The sequence below is a fragment of the Schistocerca piceifrons genome, chromosome 3 (genome assembly GCF_021461385.2).
Source record: "Schistocerca piceifrons isolate TAMUIC-IGC-003096 chromosome 3, iqSchPice1.1, whole genome shotgun sequence".
Lineage (NCBI taxonomy): Eukaryota > Metazoa > Arthropoda > Insecta > Orthoptera > Acrididae > Schistocerca > Schistocerca piceifrons.
The window spans coordinates 388,226,695-388,247,132 of record NC_060140.1 but is presented as its reverse complement, the minus strand read 5'-3'; the positions used below and the strand labels follow the sequence as shown (position 1 = coordinate 388,247,132).

The window sequence follows — 20,438 nt, the reverse complement described above, 5'->3', positions numbered from 1 at the left end:
CCCTTGTCAGATGTTAGTGCAATAGGTACACACAATCTCCGGCAGCAAGCTCGACACCAGTCCACCACCAACAACGGAGCATGAAGCTTTGACAAAGCCATCCACTTGTGCTGGTTCAAAAATGGTTCAAATGGCTCTGAGCACTATGGGACAACATCTATGGTCATCAGTCCCCCAGAACTTAGAACTACTTAAACCTACCTAACCTAAGACATCGCACAACACCCAGTCATCACGAGGCAGAGAAGATCCCTGACCCCGCCGGGAATCGAACCCGGGCGTGGGAAGCGAGAATGCTACCGCACGACCACGAGCTGCGGACACTTGTGCTGGCTGAAGAACCTTAGGCAAAAGGAAATGGATAATATGCCAAAAAGTGTCCACAAAAGCCTCCACAATTTTGTCTTTGAGGAATGTTTGGAACCACAATTGGCCTGCCTAGTCCAAGGATTTGTCACTAAGAACTGATACAACATGTAATTCTGGCATGACAAGAAATTCCTCGGGATGATGATTGGAGACTCTCTGCTTCCTTACCATGAAGAATACAACAGTGTATATGTTCCAGGGAGGAGCAGTAACACTTTGTACTGATGATGACAGGCATCAGTTGCGAATGGAATGAAAGTATAGGCATTTAATACACATTATGCGATTAACATCTTGACAAAGTTTGATAAATATCAGATTGGTCTTCAGTTATTTATGTTATTTGTTCCATACATCATTTGAATTATTCTTCTATCGAAATGATGTGTAACAAGCCAGTTTACAGTATATGAGTAATTGATCAGTGTTAACATTAATGAGCAAATTATTTTTTTTATCCTACTCATGCAACTAAACTTAAAAGAACAATTTTTTCCCCCATGGTGCAACATTATTCGTATCAACTTATTATTCTCATTCTTCTACAGTGTATTGTGTACTATTTTTGCTACTTCCTTCAATGATTCTCACTTAACATAACAGTATGGAGCAAGTTTTGCATGAAAAGGTAGTACATTCATTACACCGCATTGCCGTGTGTCTGTACCAATATGTTAGCAGCATATTCTCTCTCTGCAGTAAACTAGTTTTTACATACAAAACAACTCGTGAAAAGTTTAGCTCGTAACAGTTTATGTGGAAAAAGCTTCTTTCTTTTCAATTCATCCACAGCTTCAGAATAAAACTCGTTTCAAATGTTCTTGCACTTCACTGTGATGTGTACATCAAAATGCTCACCACAATTATAGTGAAACCATGAAAATGTTACTCAACATTGGCAACATAAGAAAAAACAAGCTTCCCTCTCAAACGACTTGTAAAAATGTTCATTTGGAATTTATGAATTGTTGGATATTCCAAAATTCATTGTTAAAATTTGTTAATTCTTACGGTTCGTCTATGTTACAAGCACTTTTCATATACTGGGAAATGACAAAAGAAATAACCAAAGTTGACAGACATCTCACAATGTTGTGTGTGTAAACACAAGCAGTCTCTGATGAAACATACAGAAAGCTAATACATTTTGTAAATTTTTCTTCTTCACTGGACAGAGCTTTTTTTCACCCCTGGCTGGCCTTTAGGCCTAGAATGTGAAGGATGAGATGACTTGGTCACTGATCTGAAAGTCTTCTGCATTCAATTTGAATGACTGTTCTGTTTATGATACATTGCCTAACACAAAAGTACTAGATTCGGTATCTTCGAAACTGAACGTATCAGCGATAAAATACAGGAAGCAATACGTTCTTTACAATTTGAACAAAAACAAGACTACAGTTATAAAGAGTTGAAGGATTTCAGTGACTTGTATAGTGTGCAAATTGCTATGAAAACCAAAGACAAATCTCAAAAGAAAATTAAAGTTCAAGGAGAAAAAACAAAAATGTTGTGGTTAGCTGACGACACTGTAATTCCACCAGTGACAGCTGAGGACTTTGAATGCCAGTTGAACAGAAAGGATAGGTTTTAGATGAGATGACCACCAATGAAAGTAAAACGAGGGTAATGGAATGTAATCAAAGTGAATCATTGAGCGAGGTGTGCAGTGGTTAGCATAGTGGACTCTCCTTCGGGAGGAGGACGGCTCAAACTGATCCCCTTCTGGCCATCCAGTTTTATGTTTTTTGTGATTACCTTAAATAACCTCAAGAAAATGCCATAACAGTTCCTTTTGCACATTCTTGGAACATTCTGAGCTTGTGTTCCATCTCTAACGATCTAGACGTTAATGGGATGTTAAATCCTATCTTTCATCTTTCCTCCCTTTTCAAAGTGAAGTGAATGTACAGATGAAGAACAGACTAGCATGGACAGTGGCACCAAATCAGTCTTTCAACTGAAGACGAAATCATCTTGTAAAAATTATCTACGTTGCTTGAGGTAGTATCAGCAATACAGCTTCATTTCAATGCAGTTTGTAACTTTTTTTTATCTGAAAATTTAATAATTTATATATAATCACCAATAGGTTCCAAACATGTTATGATTCCTTCATGAGGTTTCATATTTTTCACAACACTATTCTTGGAGCTTTTGCATGTCCGCACTCTGGACATAACACTAATAAGACGGTTGTCTTATAACCCTAGTCTCCAACAAAGAGCGTTCAGAAAACTAGGTTATTCATCAACAAACACAGATTAATCTCAAGGAAAAAAAAAAAAGACACCAATCAACTAATGAGTCGGGAGCAGGTATGCATGTTATTCATTTTGGACATCAGATAACAAGAAAGGAAGGATGATTACAGTTTAACATCCTATCGATGATGAAGTTATCAGAGACACAGTAAAAGCTCAATTTGGGGAGGGTAATGAGCCGAACTCTTTCAAAGGAACCTTGCTGGTGTTCACTCTAAGAGTTGCAAGGAAATAATCGAAAACCTACATGTTGATTGCCGTCAGAAGATTTGGGCCACAATACTCCTGAATAAAAATGCAGCGTCTTAGTGATGCACTACATCATTCAGTGATATTAGACAACAAACTGGCTTCTGAAAACATACACGCAAACTATGCTCAGTAAGCGGATGTCCTATCCTTTTAATGTTTGTCTTTATATAGACCATTTCTCATCAGTCAAACACAACTTTAACAATACTTAACAATTATGGTACCAGTACTCCTTAAAAATTAATTAAAAAAGTGCTTAACCCTTGTGCTAACACACAATCCATCAATTATTCATATCAGCAGATTAAATATGGCCTGAAACAATATATAATGCCAACAACATGTGGTCTTTCCTATCAGAAAAGGAAATTTGTTATTAACCACATACCATGCATCTGGACTTCGGTGATCTCACGGGAACCGGCAGTGTCGCATGGTTATATTGTGGCCACAAATATCTTAACTGTCAAATTCTTGTCTGTAAAAATGTAGGCCATCACCATTTTTCACACCATCTAGTTAACATAAAAGTGATTTAGTACTATAAAAAACAAAATTGTAGATAAAAATAGCAATAAATAATAAAGATACAGACATACACTGATCAACCAAAATATCAAACATCTGTGTAATAGCACGGTGATACTCCTTTGGCATTATGAGCAATTAGCTATGACACAGATTTTAAGAGTGCTTTACTATGTGGTTGAAAGAACATAATGCTGAATCTTCACACTAAGGTCAAAACATGTAACAGAGTATTGGCAAGTTTTCACAAATAGGCTTCAATATTGTATTCACTAACATTCAGAGTGTGTGTGTGAATATTTCTCCGTACTTTGGTTACCACTTTCAGCTCAACGCGCTATCTGCAGCAGCTGGAGCAGATTTCTACAACAGCGGAAGCATGTAATCGCTATCAGTTTCACACATCGCCCTGTGTACGCTGTATGTATTTACCCACAACAGTGAACATACAGTTACTCACACACATAGAAAGACAATACAAGGTGGTGTGGGAAACATTTCAGTATAAAGGTCCTGTAGAGCTAAACAGTAATTAGCCTAGTAGCAGTAGTAAACAAATTTATTTTTTTTCAAAGGAGCCTTTATACTGTGCACCTGCTGCCTTACCGTAGGCCATCAGACACAAATTCCCAACTTTCCCTTCCACTCTCCACCTCCTTTTTCACCTTCCCCCACTACCTGACAACTCCTTACCCTAATGTGTGTGTGTGTGTGTGTGTGTGTGTGTGTGTGTGTGTGTGTGTGTGTGTGTGTGTGTGTGTGTAAGGGTTGGGTAGGGCGGGGCGAGGCGGAAGTTCACACGCATGCTTGAAAGGGGATTGGTCCAAATGCTAGCGATGTTTTCATTCTTCTTTGTGCACTTGTTGGCACTCCATATGTCTGCTACTTGGTAAGTTGTTATCTTTATCACTTAATTATTTACATTCTGCTAGAACTTTCCATTCCATACCTATGAAATTGAGACATTTCATCCAATACTGTCACTATGGGAAACTGTCCTTCCAAACACCCCACTACACACTCTGCAGACATGTGAGACAACAGAACTATTTCTCTATGGCTTTGATATCTGTTTTGGCATACTTCAAACTGCATGGCCTCAGAATATTCATTCTGAAATAAGAGGAACTCACAATGTTCTGGGTAACCACTGCACGTAACGGTAAGTACAAGCAAAATGTTCACGCTGACTGAAATACTGCATTAATGATTTATTTTAGAAAGTAACTGGAGAAGCTAAAAAATAAAAATTAACAATCAGATACACAGATGTTACACACAAAAACTTTAAGAGATAGTAAAAAGAAGGTAACTTAACATATAAATACAGTACAGCTGACCTGAAAAATGAAATCATGTGGATGCAAAGAACACATGTGGCAACAAAACAATCATTTTCAGTATTTAATCAATTATTTCTCAAAACATTAACCCTTTTTTTAGCTGCTTGTTTAAACTTTGGGTCAGAATATCAGTTGACTGGAGTATTCCATGGTTTTCATGTTTAATTCACAGCTTTATGAGTGACTTAATTATTTCAATTTTGTTATATGTGTACTTGTCTTATTTTCAGGCCAAACTGAGTGACTCTGGCGAAACAGCTCTTACAATCAGCTGTGTCCACTTGTTAATATCAAATTAAATTTTTATTAAATAAAAAAGAATCTGTGTGAGCATGGGTGTTCTCACTTAAATATATTGAGTTACTGTCAGGTGAGACAATGACCGAACATAGGTTTATACCAATTGTGTTCACTTGTTCCCTAAATCTTGTTCCTAAGTTTGTGTCTGGGTAACATATATCCACACAAAGAAAACAATGTTTTTGGGTTTAATAATTCTGAAAGAAGATTTTGCACATTCTTTTAACATTCTTCATAAATCCAACAAATTTAACTGCATCGTACCTCCTGAAATGACAAAGCTCAAAAGGAATGTAACTTTTGGTTATGTATTAATACGACAACTAACTACACACTTGATATCAAAATCACCAAGTCACAACAGTCAACGGAAAAATTGCAGAGTAATAGTTATGAATTCATTATAGTTACAAATTGGTTGGAAATAAAATAAAATCAAGAGTCATGTGACAATGACCAAAGTACACAGTTTCTTATTTTATCATATACAAAGCAAAAGGGGGGAATGTACAATTAACAATGTAGGAAAAGACAGATTCCTACATGTCCTAAAGAAGACACAATAAGTTGCAGACAGGTACAACTAAACGACACTTATACAAAGCCCTCAGCCGCAGCATCCATCAGCAAAAAACACACACACACACACACACACACACACACACACACACACACACACACACACACACACACACACACCATTCATACACACAAGCAAGCACACCTCATGCACACATGACTGTCAACTCCAGCATCTTGGGTCAGAATGCAACTACCACATGGCAAACAAGCAGCAATGTGGAAGGGGGTGGGGTAGTAGTGTATGGTCGTGAGAGTGACGAATGCTGTCTGGCGGAGTGTGCATGGACTAGGACGCCAACAAGTGCAGCATCAGGAGGTTGTGAGGCATGGAAGTGCAGAAATGAGAGGCGAAAAATGAGAGGAGTGGGGAAAGGTGGGTGGGTGCGCTGGCAGAGGGCAGTACATAAACAGAATTGGGGACGAGAATGAGGAGGAGATGATAGCACAAAGGGGGTGGAAACTGTTGGGTGGATAGTGTGGGGACAGTATGTTACTGTAGGGCAAAGTACACAACCCTGTAGCACAACATGCAGCTAAACATAACATACTTGATTTCAATGGCAGCTTAGCTGCCCGAGCCATATGGATCCTTCATACCACCACCAACTTTTCTGAACCGCGCAGATGTGAGTTATTCTTACAACACATTCTCCGCTCCTGTAATTATCCTAGCCTCAACCTATGGTAACATACTGTCCCCACACCCTTCACCCAACAGTCTCCACACCCTCTGTAATATCACCTCCACCCCATTCTCATCTCCCAACCTTTTTATTTGCTGCCCTCTGCCAACGTGCCCAACCATCTTTCCCTGCTCCTCTTCCTTTTAGGTTCTTTTTTCCCCACCTCCCTGCCCCACAACCTCCTGATGCTGCACTTATTGACATACTAATTGCTGCACACTCCCCACCTGTCCACTATTATCCCTCCCATTCCATGTCCCTTCCACATTGCTGATTGCCTCCCATGTGATGGCTGCATTCTGTCCCAAGATACTAGAGTTGGTAGTCGTGTGTATGAGGTGTGCTTGCTTGTGTGTATTTGTCTTTTGCTGATGGAGGCTGCGGCCAAAGGCTTTATGTAAGTGACTTACTTGTGACTGTCCGCAACGGAGTTTATCTTCTTTATGGTAAGTAGCAGTCTGTGTTCTCCTACATTTTTTATATTTCTACCTGGAGTTTTACATACAATTAAGTTTCACATTGCAGATAATGTTAAAATCCCAGATGTTTAACCCTTTTTGAAATGTCATCAATTATTTCCCACATCTGGTGCCTATAAAACAGTGTATGGTGACTATTAGCTGAGGTACTCTAGACAGATAGGTAAATGAACACCCTGTAGAGGAGATGCCAAGTTGCAGAAAGGCACAACAAAAAGACTACAACACAATTAGCTTTCGGCCAACAAGGCTTTTGTCAAAGTTAGACAACATACACATACACATGCACACACTCATGCTAATGAAACTCACACATGTGACCACATTCTCTGGCAGCTGTAGCCAGACTGCAAGCAGCAGGACATCATAGGAGAGGCAACCCGGTGGGGTAAGGAGGAGGCTGGGGCGGGGGCAGGGAGGGAAGGGGGAGGGATAGCAGGATAGGGATGGGGGACAGTAAAGTGCTGCCGGGGAGTGAGCAAGGATGAAGTGGAGAGTGAGGCAGCTAGGAGCAGTCGGGAGGTTAGACGGAGGGTGGGGGAGAGGGGCGGAGTTTAGCAGCAAATGAGAGATGTAAAATGACTGGGTGCATTGGTGGAAAAAGAGGGCTGTGTAGTGCTGGAATGGGAACAGGGAAGGTGCTAGTGGGTTAGGACAGTGACTAACAAAGGTTGAGACCAGAACGGTTATGGGAATATTGAATATATTGCAGAGAGAGTTCACATATATGTAATTCAGAAAAGCTGGTGTTGGGGGGAAGGATCCAGTTGGCACAGGGTGTAAAGCAGTCACTGAAATGAAGAACATCGTCTTGGGCAGCACACTCAGCAGCAGGGTGGTCATTCATGCGGACAGACAGCTTAATGGTTGCCATGCCCACATAGAATGCAGCACCATGGTTGCAGCTTAGCTTGTACATCACTGACTAGTTTCACAGGTAGTCCTGCCTTTGATGGGATAGATGAGGTTTGTAACAGAACTGGTGTAGGTGGTGATGGTAGGATGTATGGGACAGGTCTTGCATCTAGGCCTATTAGAGTGATATGAGCCATGGGGTACAGGGTTGGGAGCAGGGGTAGTGTAGGGATGGATGAGGATATTGTGTAGGTTTGGTGGGCGTTGGAATACCAGAGTAATTACAAGCTGTAAAGGAATGAGTGAGACCCTTGGTGTTTTTTGAGAGGGACTGCTCATCACTACAGATGTGGTGGTCGTAGGTGGCTCTGCTGTATGGAAGGGAGTTCTTGGTATGTTATGGGTAGCAGCTGTTGAAGTGGAGGTATTGCCGGTGGTTGGTAGGTTTGATATGGACAGAGGTGCTGATATAGCCATCTCTGCAGTGGAGGCCAACAATGATGAAGGTGGTTTGATGTGTTGAGTAGACCTGGTGAAGTGAATGGGGGAGAACATATCGACGTTCTGGAGGAATATAGACAGGTTGTCCTCACCCTTGACCTAGATCATGAAGATGTCATCAATTAGTCTAACCCAGGTGAGGAGTTTGGGATTATGGGTGTTTAGGAAGGACTCCTATTGATGGCCCATGAACAGGTTGGCATCTGATGGTGGCAGGCAGGTGCCCATTGCCATACCCCGGATCTGTTTGTAGGTAATGCCTTCAAAGGAAAAGTAATTGTGAGCGAAGATATACAGGGTTATTACAAATGATTGAAGCGATTTCACAGCTCTACAATAACTTTATTATTTGAGATATTTCCACAATGCTTTGCACACACATACAAAAACTCCAAAAGTTTTTTTAGGCATTCACAAATGTTTGCTATGGGCCCGTTTAGTGATTCGGCAGACATCAAGCCGATAATCAAGTTCCTCCCACACTCGGCGCAGCATGTCCCCATCAATGAGTTCGAAAGCATCGTTGATGCGAGCTCGCAGTTCTGGCACGTTTCTTGGTAGAGGAGGTTTAAACACTGAATCTTTCACATAACCCCACAGATTGAAATCGCATGGGGTTAAGTCGGGAGAGCGTGGAGGCCATGACATGAATTGCTGATCGTGATCTCCACCACGACCGATCCAACGGTTTTCCAATCTCCTGTTTAAGAAATGCCGAACATCATGATGGAAGTGCGGTGGAGCACCATCCTGTTAAAAGATGAAGTCGGCGCTGTCGGTCTCCAGTTGTGGCATGAGCCAATTTTCCAGCATGTCCAGATACACGTGTCCTGTAACGATTTTTTCGCAGAAGAAAAAGGGGCCGTAAACTTTAAACCGTGAGATTGCACAAAGCACGTTAACTTTTGGTGAATTGCGAATTTGCTGCACGACTGCGTGAGGATTCTCTACCGCCCAGATTCGCACATTGTGTCTGTTCACTTCACCATTAAGAAAAAATGTTGCTTCATCACTGAAAACAAGTTTCGCACAGAACGCATCCTCTTCCATGAGCTGTTGCAACCGGGCCGAAAATTCAAAGCGTTTGACTTTGTCATCGGGTGTCAGGGCTTGTAGCAATTGTAAACGGTAAGGCTTCTGCTTTAGCCTTTTCCGTAAGATTTTCCAAACCGTCGGCTGTGGTACGTTTAGCTCCATGCTTGCTTTATTCGTCGACTTCCGCGGGCTACGCGTGAAACTTGCCCGCACGCGTTCAACCGTTTCTTCGCTCACTGCAGGCCGACCGTTGATTTCCCCTTACAGAGGCATCCAGAAGCTTTAAACTGCGCATACCATCGCCGAATGGAGTTATCACTTGGTGGATCTTTGTTGAACTTCGTCCTGAAGTGTTGTTGCACTGTTATGACTGACTGATGTGAGTGCATTTCAAGCACGACGTACGCTTTCTCGGCTCCTGTCGCCGTTTTATCTCACTGCGCTCTCAAGCGCTCTGGCAGCAGAAACCTGAAGTGCGGCTTCAGCGGAACAAAACTTTATGAGTTTTTCTACGTATCTGTAGTGTGTCGTGACCATATGTCAATGAATGGAGCTACAGTGAATTTATGAAATCGCTTCAATCATTTGTAATAGCCCTGTAGTTGGTCATGGTGACTAGGAAGGAGGTGGTTGGTTTGGAATCCGTCACGCATTGGGAAAGGTAGTGTTCAATAGCAGTAAGGCCATGGGTATTGGGGATGTTAGTGTAAAGGGAAGTGGCATCAACAGCAAAGAGCAGGGCACCGTATGGTAAAGGGACAGGAACTGTAGAGAGACTGTGGAGGAAATGGTTGGTATCATTTATGTAGGAGGGCAGGTTACGGGTAAAAGGTTGAAGGTTTTGGGATACAAAAGCAGAGATTCTCTTAGTGTGGGCACAGTAACTTGCCAAAATGGGGCATATGGATGTTTGGGTTTACGGACTTTAGGAAGCACGTAGAAGGTAGGAGTGCTGGGAGGTGAGGAGAGAGATGGACTCGTGGGAGAGGTTCTGGATGGGCCATGACCAACTATATCTTCATCCACAATTATTTTTCCTTTGGAGGCATTATCTAAAAACAAATCTGGGGTACAGCTATGGGCACCCAGAAGGCACCGTGCTTTGCAAACTTATTCATGGGCCATCTAGAGGAATCCTTCCTAAACACCCAGAATCCCAAATGCCTCATCTGGTTCAGATTCAATGATGACATCTTCATGATATCGATCGAGGGCGAGGGCATCCTATCCACATTCCTCCAGAATCTCGACACCTCTTCCCCCATTTGGTCCTACTGAACCCAACCAAGTCACCTTCCTCGATGTTGACTTCCACCACGAAGATGGTTGTATCAGTATTCTGTCCATGTCAAACCTACCAACCACCTGCAATAACTTCACTTTGACAGGTGCCACCCATTCCACACCAGAAAGTCCCTTCCATACAGCTGAGCCACCTGTGGCCATCACATCTGTAGTGACAAGCGATCTCTCTCGAAGTATACCAAGGGTCTCATGAGGCCTTTACAGAACGTAATTACCCTCCCAACCTTGTACAAAAACATCTCCCATGCCTTATCTTTCCAGTCTCCCAACAACTTCCAAAGCATCACTGTCTGGCCACAGAGGAGCATTCTCCTTGTGACTCAGTGCCACCCTGGACTGGGATAACTGAATTACATTCTCCACCAGGAAATTCTCTCATTGTGCCCTAAAATCAGAATCCTTGCTACTCCTACAACAGTGGTATTCCGCAGCCCAACGACCCGACACAATACCGTCATCCATCCCTCTACAACTCCAGCTCCCAACCCCTTGCCTCATAGCTCATATCCCTGTAATATACCTAGATGCAAGACCTGTCCCATCCATCCTACCACCACCACCACCACCACCACCACCACCACCACCTACTCCAGTCTGGTCACAAACAACACCCATCCCATCATAGGCAAGGTTACCTGTGAAATAAGTCATGTGATTTACAAATAAAGCTGCAATCACAGTGCTGCATTCTACATGGGCAAGACAACCAACAAGCTGTCTGTCCACATTTATGGCCACCTACAAACTGTGGCCAAGAAATAACTGGACCACCCTGTTACTGAGCACGCCACCCAAAAGGACGTCCTTCATTTCAATGACTGCTTCACAGCCTGCGCCATCTGGATCCTTTCCACCAACTACAGCTTACCCACTAGACCCTTCCCTGTTCCCATTCCAGTACTACACAGCCCTCTATTCCACCAACGCACAAAGTCTTTTTACTTCTCTCCTTTTGGCTAACCCTCCCCCTCTGCTGCTTCTTTTTTTTCTTTTCCTTTTTCTTCTTACCTGTCCTCCATCTAACCTGTATGCTCCCAGCAGCATTGTAATATCACCCACCCCTTCCCTGGTATCCCTCCCCCTCTCCACCCCAGCCTCCTCATTATCCCCACTAGTTGCCTCTCCCATAATGTCCTGCTGCTCGCAGTCTGGTTCCAGCTGCCAGAGACTGTGGTCATGAGTATGTGCGAGTTTCATTTCCGTGAGTGTGTGTATGTTGTATAATTTGGACAAAGGCTTTGTTGGGCGAAAGCTAATTGTGTGACAGTCTCTTTGTTTTGCCTTTCTGCTACTCAGTCTCTCCGCTGTATGGTGGGTAGCAACTATCCTTTTCATTATTATCATTATTCTGTTACATTCCATCTTGGATTTTCTGTTGTTTAATTTAACCTGATGGCTTTTCTTCCATCCCAACACAGGGCTGTTTTACTTTGTTACTATTTTCTAATGCATTACTAAGTGTCCTTCCTTCTCTCTCTTCTTTTCTGTGTATCTCTTGTCACCTCACAAACCGCACTGCATGTTCTACTAATGAGCCACACTGTATCAATCATCTTGGCCACGCACAACAGACCACAAGACCATGCCGATTGTTCATGCAGCATCATTTGTCCCATATTAGACATGCTGCTATTATTAATCCTACGCCTTCATATAGATCACTCTCTTGGTATCACCTATGTGTGTTTTCGTATGTTTTTTCCAGCACCCTTCCTGTGCCAGAAGAACTTTTATCTCATGCTAACAACCCTTCCCCACCCCCATTACTTCCCCCCTCTATTCCAGTTCCCACCCACTAATTTTGCCAAACCAAGCTCTTCTGCTGTCCCCCCATTAGTCACTTACCCACCCACAGGCCTGCAACACACATTACACATATTTTTGTTTTTCATTTAATCTCTTTGTGACATCACACCAATTTCAGTTGGTTTTTACCTTTCACTATTTGCCTACTCCCTAAGATTTCATCCTTTTTCCCCTTATTTCATCCTTTTTTTCCTTTTGTATTTCTTCCTACGTGTTTGAGTGTATTTTTGCAAATTTTTTCATATGTAATTCTACATCATTTACATATTTTTTCATGTTTTTTCCACCATCATGGATCCTTGCTCCTTCTGTCTGTATGAACACAGAAAAGTTTCCTTGTCCCTAGCCAGAATCCAGTGCCACATACTGTTTCTGCATCGTTGCTTGGCTTAAGGAATCTCCCCCCCCCCCCCCCCCCAAATGACCTTACCATCAAATAACCAATCTCCGCCTGCCACTCTTCCTTCCACAATGACCTCCATCTGTTTAGATTCCGCCAAACCTTAGCCCTCACCAACATAGTCCTGTAAAACCATATCAATCAGTCCCAAACCTCCTTGCGATACCTTCTCTCCATTATTAAAATTATCCTGCTATGCAATCCCAAATTCCTGGATCCCATAACACACACTTAAACTCTTGCCCTCCAGGAACTAGAGCAACATGCACAACGCCACCTCAAAAAACTCTCCAACCTGCTCACTTCCTAGTCCTACCTTAGACTACCACTGTCCACCACCTCTACAACAACCTCCAAACTTCCTCCTCGTCCCCTCAGAGCTGACACACCCTGTCTCGCAGACTTAAATTCATCCACCTATAAACACAGTGACCCCATTCCAGAAATCCAGCACGATCTCGTCTCTACTCAACCACTAGGGTCATCCCCAAACCTCTTGCCGGAGTCTCTCTCTTTACACACCCATACCGTTCCACGCACTCCGACCTTCTACATGCTTCCTAAAAGTCCATAAACCCTACCACCCAGGGTGCCCCATTGTGGCCAGTTACTGTGCTCCCACTGAGAGAATCTCTGCTCTCTTAGACCAACACCTTCAGCCTATTACTCGCAACCTACCCTCCTACATAAAAGATACCATCCATTTCCTCCAATGAATCTCCACAGTTCCTGTCCCTTTACCACAAGGTGCCACGCTCTTCACTATTGATGCCACCTCCATTTACACTAACACCCCCAATGCCATGGCCTTACTGCTATTGAATAATTCTTTTGCCAATGCCCGACGGATTACAAAGGCCAACGAAGGAAAAACTTTTTTGCTGAAAATACCTTATTCTTATATTTTTCAGGGTGAGAAATCCAAATATGATACTTAAAAAACTGTATCACCCACCATTACTTCGCATTTTACAGTTAAATTTATTAAATTAAGCCATCTTTTAGAGAATTTAACAGCTTTTATATAGTTAAAGCAATTTAAAAAGGAGGTGTAATGAATGTAGATGATGTTGGTAGCACTGTTGAAAAAACATTTGCTGGCAAAAAAGGTCAATTCTATTTTTGCATTAATAGATGATGTTTTGTTTACTGTCAACCTAACCTCACTTTCCTGTTTCCTGTACATACGCTCAGTACAATGTCTAATCGTGGTTGTAAAAACTCTGCTGACAGTTTTTGTTATATTTGTGCTGAATTTGTGATTAAAAAACACCAAAGAAACATTACAGACTTTGTGAAAAAGGTTTAGTTATCATACTTTGGATCTAAAGTTGGTGATCAAGATAAATCTTGGGCGCCACGTAACATATGTTATGTGTGTGTTGAAGATCTGAGAAAACCGTCCAAAAAGGAGGAAAAACCCTTTAGATTTTCTGTTCCTATGATATGGAGGCAGCCAAGAAATCATTCCGATGATTGCTACTTTTGCAGTGTTGATATTACTGGTCATAATTCGGAAAACATGAAGGTAATAAGCTACCCCAACCTTCTGTCCACCATCTGACCAGTAGCGCATGGTGTAGATTTGCCGGTTCCTGAACAACCAGATGATTTAAATTCTATTCCACAGAAGTATTTTATGATGTACAATCTGATTTAGATGAACCAGATGATGATGGTGAATTCTATGGTAATACAGGAAGTCTGAGCCCAAATTCTTTACTCAGACCGAGCTTAATGATTTGGTTAAGTATCTGGGCTTAACGAAAGAAAAAGCTGAATTGCTTTGCTCTAGATTAAAAGAAAAGAACTTACTGGCAGTCGGAACTAGCATATACATGTATAGAGAGAGAGAGAGAGAGAGAGAGAGAGAGAGCAGCAATTTTCCAAGTTTTTTCAACAGGAAGGTGATTTAGTGTACTGCTCAGACAATCCCAGTCTGACGAATGAGTTTGGTATTGAATACAAAAAGGACGACTAGAGGCTGTTTATTGATTCATTCAAAACTGGTTTAAAGGCTGTTTTATTACACAATGGTAACATGTATGCATCTATACCTGTTGGACATTCTGCACATATGAAAGAAAGCTATGAAAACCTAGAAATAGTGCTAAATAAAATATGCTATTCTGCTCATGGTTGGATGATATGTGGCAATCTAAAAGCAACATGCATGCTACTTGGTCAGCAAGGTCGCTTTATTCAAATTTCCATGTTTCTTGGGTGAATGGGACAGTAAAGTAGGGATCAACACTGGTGCAGAAAGAACGGGCCTGTGAGGGAGTCTTTAAAACCTGGTGAGAAGAACATTCTACGCAAAAACCTTGTAGATCCAAAAAAAGTACTACTACCATCTTTACATATAAAGTTATGCCTAATGAAACAGTTCGTAAAGGCTTTGTCTAAAGATGGGCCATGTTTTAAGTATCTCTGCCAAAAGTTTCCACACCTTTCAAAAGCTAAACTAAAAGAAGGTGTCTTTGTTGGACCTGACATTAGAAAACTGATGTTTGAGGTTAACTTTGAATTCACAATGACCTTAAATGAGAAAGAAGCACGGGTATCGTTCAAACAAATCATTACATAGTTCTTAGGACATGAAAAAGACCTAGAACATGTTTCTATTATAGCTAGAATGTTAAAAAAGTTTCAAACTTTAGGATGTTTAATGAGCCTAAGAGTTCACGTTTCAAACAGTCACCTTGTGGACAATATGAGATATGATAGTGAGGAGCAAGGAGAGCGTTTTCACCAGGACATTAAACTGATGGAAAAACGCTACCAAGGCTGCTGAAACAACAACATGATGGGGGACTACTGTTGGTCACTTCACTGACAAGTTCAGCAAATAACTCATCATAGAAAAAGCTACACAAGACGCTTCAAAGAAAAAAGAGAAAGAAACCAATTCCAGCTGACAAGTGAAACCTCTATTAACATATATCATTGTTTTAAGTAGTTTACTGTAAATACAAACCATGCATATGTCGTAACAAAGCGTTTCATTCATTTCCCTATTTACCTTACAGCATAGGATTTTAAAATTATATAACAAAAAGCATACTGATCGAAAACAAGGTGTGATAAGAAAGCACAACAACCCCTAAGGTTACAATTGGATTTAGCTCATAAAAATGTATAAAGATCAGCTATCAAAGTAAAAAAGTTTTTCAAAAAAAAATTTTCGTTGGCCTGTGTTAGAAACCAACCACCTCCTTCCCAGTCGCCATGACCAACTATATCTCATCCACAATTACTTTTCCTTTGAAGGCATTATCTTCAAACAAATCCGGGCTACACCTATGGGCACCCGCAATGGCACCATCCTATGCCAATCCATTCATGGGCCATCAAGTGGAATCTTTCCTAAACACCCAGAATCCCAATCCCCTCACATGGTTCAGATTCACTGATGACATCTTCATATCAAGGGTGAGGACACCCCATTCACTTTCCTAGAAAACCTTGACATGTTGTCCCCCATTCGCTTCATCCATTCCTTCTCAATCCACTAAGCCACCTTCCTTGTTGTTGACCTCCACCTCAAACATGGCTTCATCAGTACCTCTGTCTATATCAAACCTACCAACCACTAGCAATACCTTCATTTCAACAGCTGTCACCCATTCCATACCAAGAAGTCCCTTCTCTACAGCCGAGCCAACCATGGCTGTCGCATCTGTACTGACAAGTGGTCGCTCTCAAAATATACCACGGGTCTCGCTGAGGCCTTTACAGATCGTAATTACTCTCCTAATCTCGCACAAAAACAGGTCTCCCATGCCTTCTCTTTCCAGTCACCCAACACCTCCTATAGCCCAACCGTCCAGCCACACAGAAACATTCTCCTTGTAACTCAATACCAACAGGATTTGAGCAACTGAATTACGTTCTAGGCAGGGTTTTGAATACCTCTTGTGCCCACTGTCCTTCCTACTGCTCACACAGTGGGTTCCACCACCCAACGAACCTACACAATATGCCCTTCCATCCCTACACAGCCCCTGCTCCCAACCCCTTGCCTCATAGCTCACATCCCTGTAATAGACCAAGTTGCAAGACCTGTCCCATACTTCTTCCCACCACCACCTACTCCAGTTATACCACTGAAGGCAAGACTACCTGTGAAACCAGTCATGTGATCTACAAGCTAAGCTGCAATCACTGTGCTGCATTCTGCCTGGCAATGACAACCAATAAACTGTCTGTTCACATGAATGGCCACCGACAAACTGCAGCCAAGAAACAACTGGACAACCCAGTTGCTGAGCACGCTGCCCAACATGATATTCTTCATTTCCATGACTGCTTCAGAGCCTATGCCATCTGGAATCTTCCCACTAACACCAGCTTTTCTGAACTGTGCAGGTGTGACTCTCCATGTAACACAGCCTGCATTTCTGTAGCCATCCAGGACTCAACCTGCGTTAACTCATTGTCCTTACCCACTAACCACTTCCCTGGTCTCATTCCAGCACTACACAGCCCTTTATTCCACCAACACACCCAATCTTTTTACTTCTCTCCTTTTCCACTAACTCCCCCCTCTCTTCCGTCTAATCTCCCAATTGCACCTAGCTGCCCAAATCTCTATGTCATCCCTGCATGCTCCCAGCAGCACTTTAGCATCACCCACCCCTACCCTGCTATTCCTCCCTCTCCCTGCCCCTGCTTTCTCTATATCCCCACTCGGTTGCCTCTCCCATAATGCCCTGCTGCTCATAGTTTGGCTCCAGCTGCCAGAGAGTGTGGTCGTGTGTGTGGTCAAGTTGCATTTGCATGTGTGTGTGCATGTATGTATGTTGTCTAATTTTGACAAAAGTCTGAATATAATAGAGGGAAACATTCCACCTGGGAAAAATATATCTAAAAACAAAGATGATGTGACTTACCAAACGAAAGTGCTGGCAGGTCGATAGACACACAGACAAACACAAACATACACACAAAATTCAAGCTTTCGCAACAAACGGTTGCTTCATCAGGAAAGAGGGAAGGAGAGGGAAGGACGAAAGGATGTGGGTTTTAAGGGAGAGGGTAAGGAGACATTCCAATTCCGGGAGCAGAAAGACTTACCTTAGGGGGAAAAAAGGACAGGTATACACTCGCGCACACACACACTCATATCCATCCGCACATACACAGACACAAGCAGACATTTGTAAAGGCAAGAAGTTTGAGCAGAGATGTCAGTCGAGGCGGAAGTACAGAGGCAAAGATGATGTTGAAAGACAGGTGAGGTATGAGCGGCGGCAAATTGAAATTAGCGGAGATTGAGGCCTGGCGGATAACGAGAAGAGAGGATATACCGAAGGGCAAGTTCCCATCTCTGGAGTTCTGACAGGTTGGTGTTGACCTCCACCTGTCCAATGGCCAACTTCACACGTCCGTCCACATCAAACCCACCAACAAGCAACAGTACCTCCATTATGACAGCTGCCACCCATTCCACATCAAACGGTCCCTTCCCTACAGCCTAGGTCTTCGTGGCAAATGAATCTGCTCCAGTCCGGAATCCCTGAACCATTACACCAACACCCTGAAAACAGCTTTCGCATCCCGCAACTACCCTCCCGACCTGGTACAGAAGCAAATAACCAGAGCCCCTTCCTCATCTCCTCAAACCCAGAACCTCCCACAAAAGAACCCCAAAAGTGCCCCACTTGTGACAGGATACTTTCCGGGACTGGATCAGACTCTGAATGTGGCTCTCCAGCAGGGATACGACTTCCTCAAATCCTGCTCTGAAATGAGATCCATCCTTCATGAAATCCTCCCCACTCCACCAAGAGTGTCTTTCCGCCGTCCACCTAACCTTCGTAACCTCTTAGTTCATCCCTATGAAATCCCCAAACCACCTTCCCTGCCCTCTGGCTCCTACCCTTATAACCGGCCCCAGTGTAAAACCTGTCCCATGCACCCTCCCACCACCACCTACTCCAGTCCTGTAACCCGGAAGGTGTACACGATCAAAGGCAGAGCCACGTGTGAAAGCACCCACGTGATTTACCAACTGACCTGCCTACACTGTGAAGCTTTCTACGTGGGAATGACCAGCAACAAACTGTCCATTCGCATGAATGGACACAGGCAGACAGTGTTTGTTGGTAATGAGGATCACCCTGTGGCTAAACATGCCTTGGTGCACGGCCAGCACATCTTGGCACAGTGTTACACCAACCTGTCAAAACTCCGGAGATGGGAACTTGCCCTTCAGTATATCCTCTCTTCTCGTTATCCGCCAGGCCTCAATCTCCGCTAATTTCAATTTGCCGCCGCTCATACCTCACCTGTCTTTCAATAACATCTTTGCCTCTGTACTTCTGCCTCCACTGACATCTCTGCCCAAACTTTTTGCCTTTACAAGTGTCTGCTTGTGTCTGTGTATGTGCGGATGGGTGTGTGTGTGTGTGTGTGTGTGTGTGTGTGTGTGTGTGTGTGTGTGGGGGCGCGCGAGCGAGTGTATACCTGTCCCTTTTTCCCCCTAAGGTAAGTCTTCCTGCTCCCGGGATTGGAATGACTCCTTCCCCTCTCTCTTAAAACCCACATCCTTTCGTCTTTCCCTCTCCTTCCCTCTTTCCAGATGAAGCAACCGTTTGTTGCGAAAGCTTGAATTTTGTGTGTATGTTTGTGTGTCTATCGACCTGCCAGCACTTTCGTTTGGTAAGTCACATCATCATTGTTTTTAGATATATTTTGACAAAAGTCTTGTTGGCTGAAAGCTAATTGTGTGACGGTCCTTTTATTGTGCCTGTCTGCAACTCAGCATCTCCGCTATATGGTGAGTAGCAACTGTCCTTTTTTGTTATATTGTTACATTCCATCCTGGATTTTCCATTGTTTAACAATTGAACACATGTGACATAAATCACAGACACAAGCAGACATATTTATTTGGTCTTTAAATATGTCTGCTTGTGTGTGTGTGTATATATATATATAAATTTTTCCCACGTGGAATGTTTCCTTCCATTATATATATATATATATATATATATATATATATATATATGTGTGTGTGTGTGTGTGTGTGTGTGTGTGTGTGTGTGTGTGTGTGTGTGCGCGCGCGCGCGCGCGCGCGCGAGCGAGTGTATACCAGTCCCTTTTTCCCCCTAAGGCAAGTCTTTCCGCTCCCGGGATTGGAATGATTCCTTACCCTCTCCCTTAAAACCCACTTCCTTTCGTCTTTCCCTCTCCTTCCCTCTTTCCTGATGAGGCAACAGTTTGTTGCGAAAGCTTGAATTTTGTGTGTATGTATGTGTCTGTTTGTGTTTCTATCGACCTGCCAGCGCTTTCGTATGGTAAGTCACATCATCTTTGTTTTTAAATATAAAATACATACATATTTACAGAAGCACAATGCACTTGCAGACATACACATGACCATTGTCCTTGGCTGCTGTGGCCAGACTGAGTGGTAACTGCACCTGATGGGAGCAGCACGCTTGTGATGGGGGTAAGCAAGCAGCATGGGGTGGGGTGGGGAAAGGTGTAGTGCTCCTCGCAGGAGCGTGCTGGGATGTTATAGAGACAGTAAGGCAGCTTGGTGCAGTAACTCAGAGTTTTGGAGAAAATGAGGGGGGGCAGAAAAGGAGAGAAGTAGAGGAGGGGGAAAGGACTAATGGGTGTACTGTGTTGTGCTGGAGTGGGAGCAGGGAAGGGGATTGGTAAGTGGTGGATAGGGAATCATGAAGGCTGGGGCAGTGGAGGTTACGAGAATTTAGGATATATGGCAG

At 43.0% G+C, this 20,438-nt stretch overlaps 1 protein-coding gene across 4 annotated transcripts in view; it reads right to left on the bottom strand.

The window, feature by feature from the left end:
- The window catches only part of LOC124787877 (transcription factor IIIA-like), a 91,266-nt gene that overhangs the window by 20,900 nt on the left and 49,928 nt on the right, over nucleotides 1–20,438 (bottom strand). Inside the window, exon 8 of one of the 4 annotated variants that reach the window (XR_007016022.1) lies at nucleotides 3,274–3,400. The exons of the other annotated variants lie outside the window; for them this stretch is intronic. The gene's annotated coding sequence lies outside the window, so the exon portion shown is untranslated. The remainder of the gene's footprint in view (nucleotides 1–3,273; nucleotides 3,401–20,438) is intronic. 4 annotated transcript variants of the gene reach the window in all.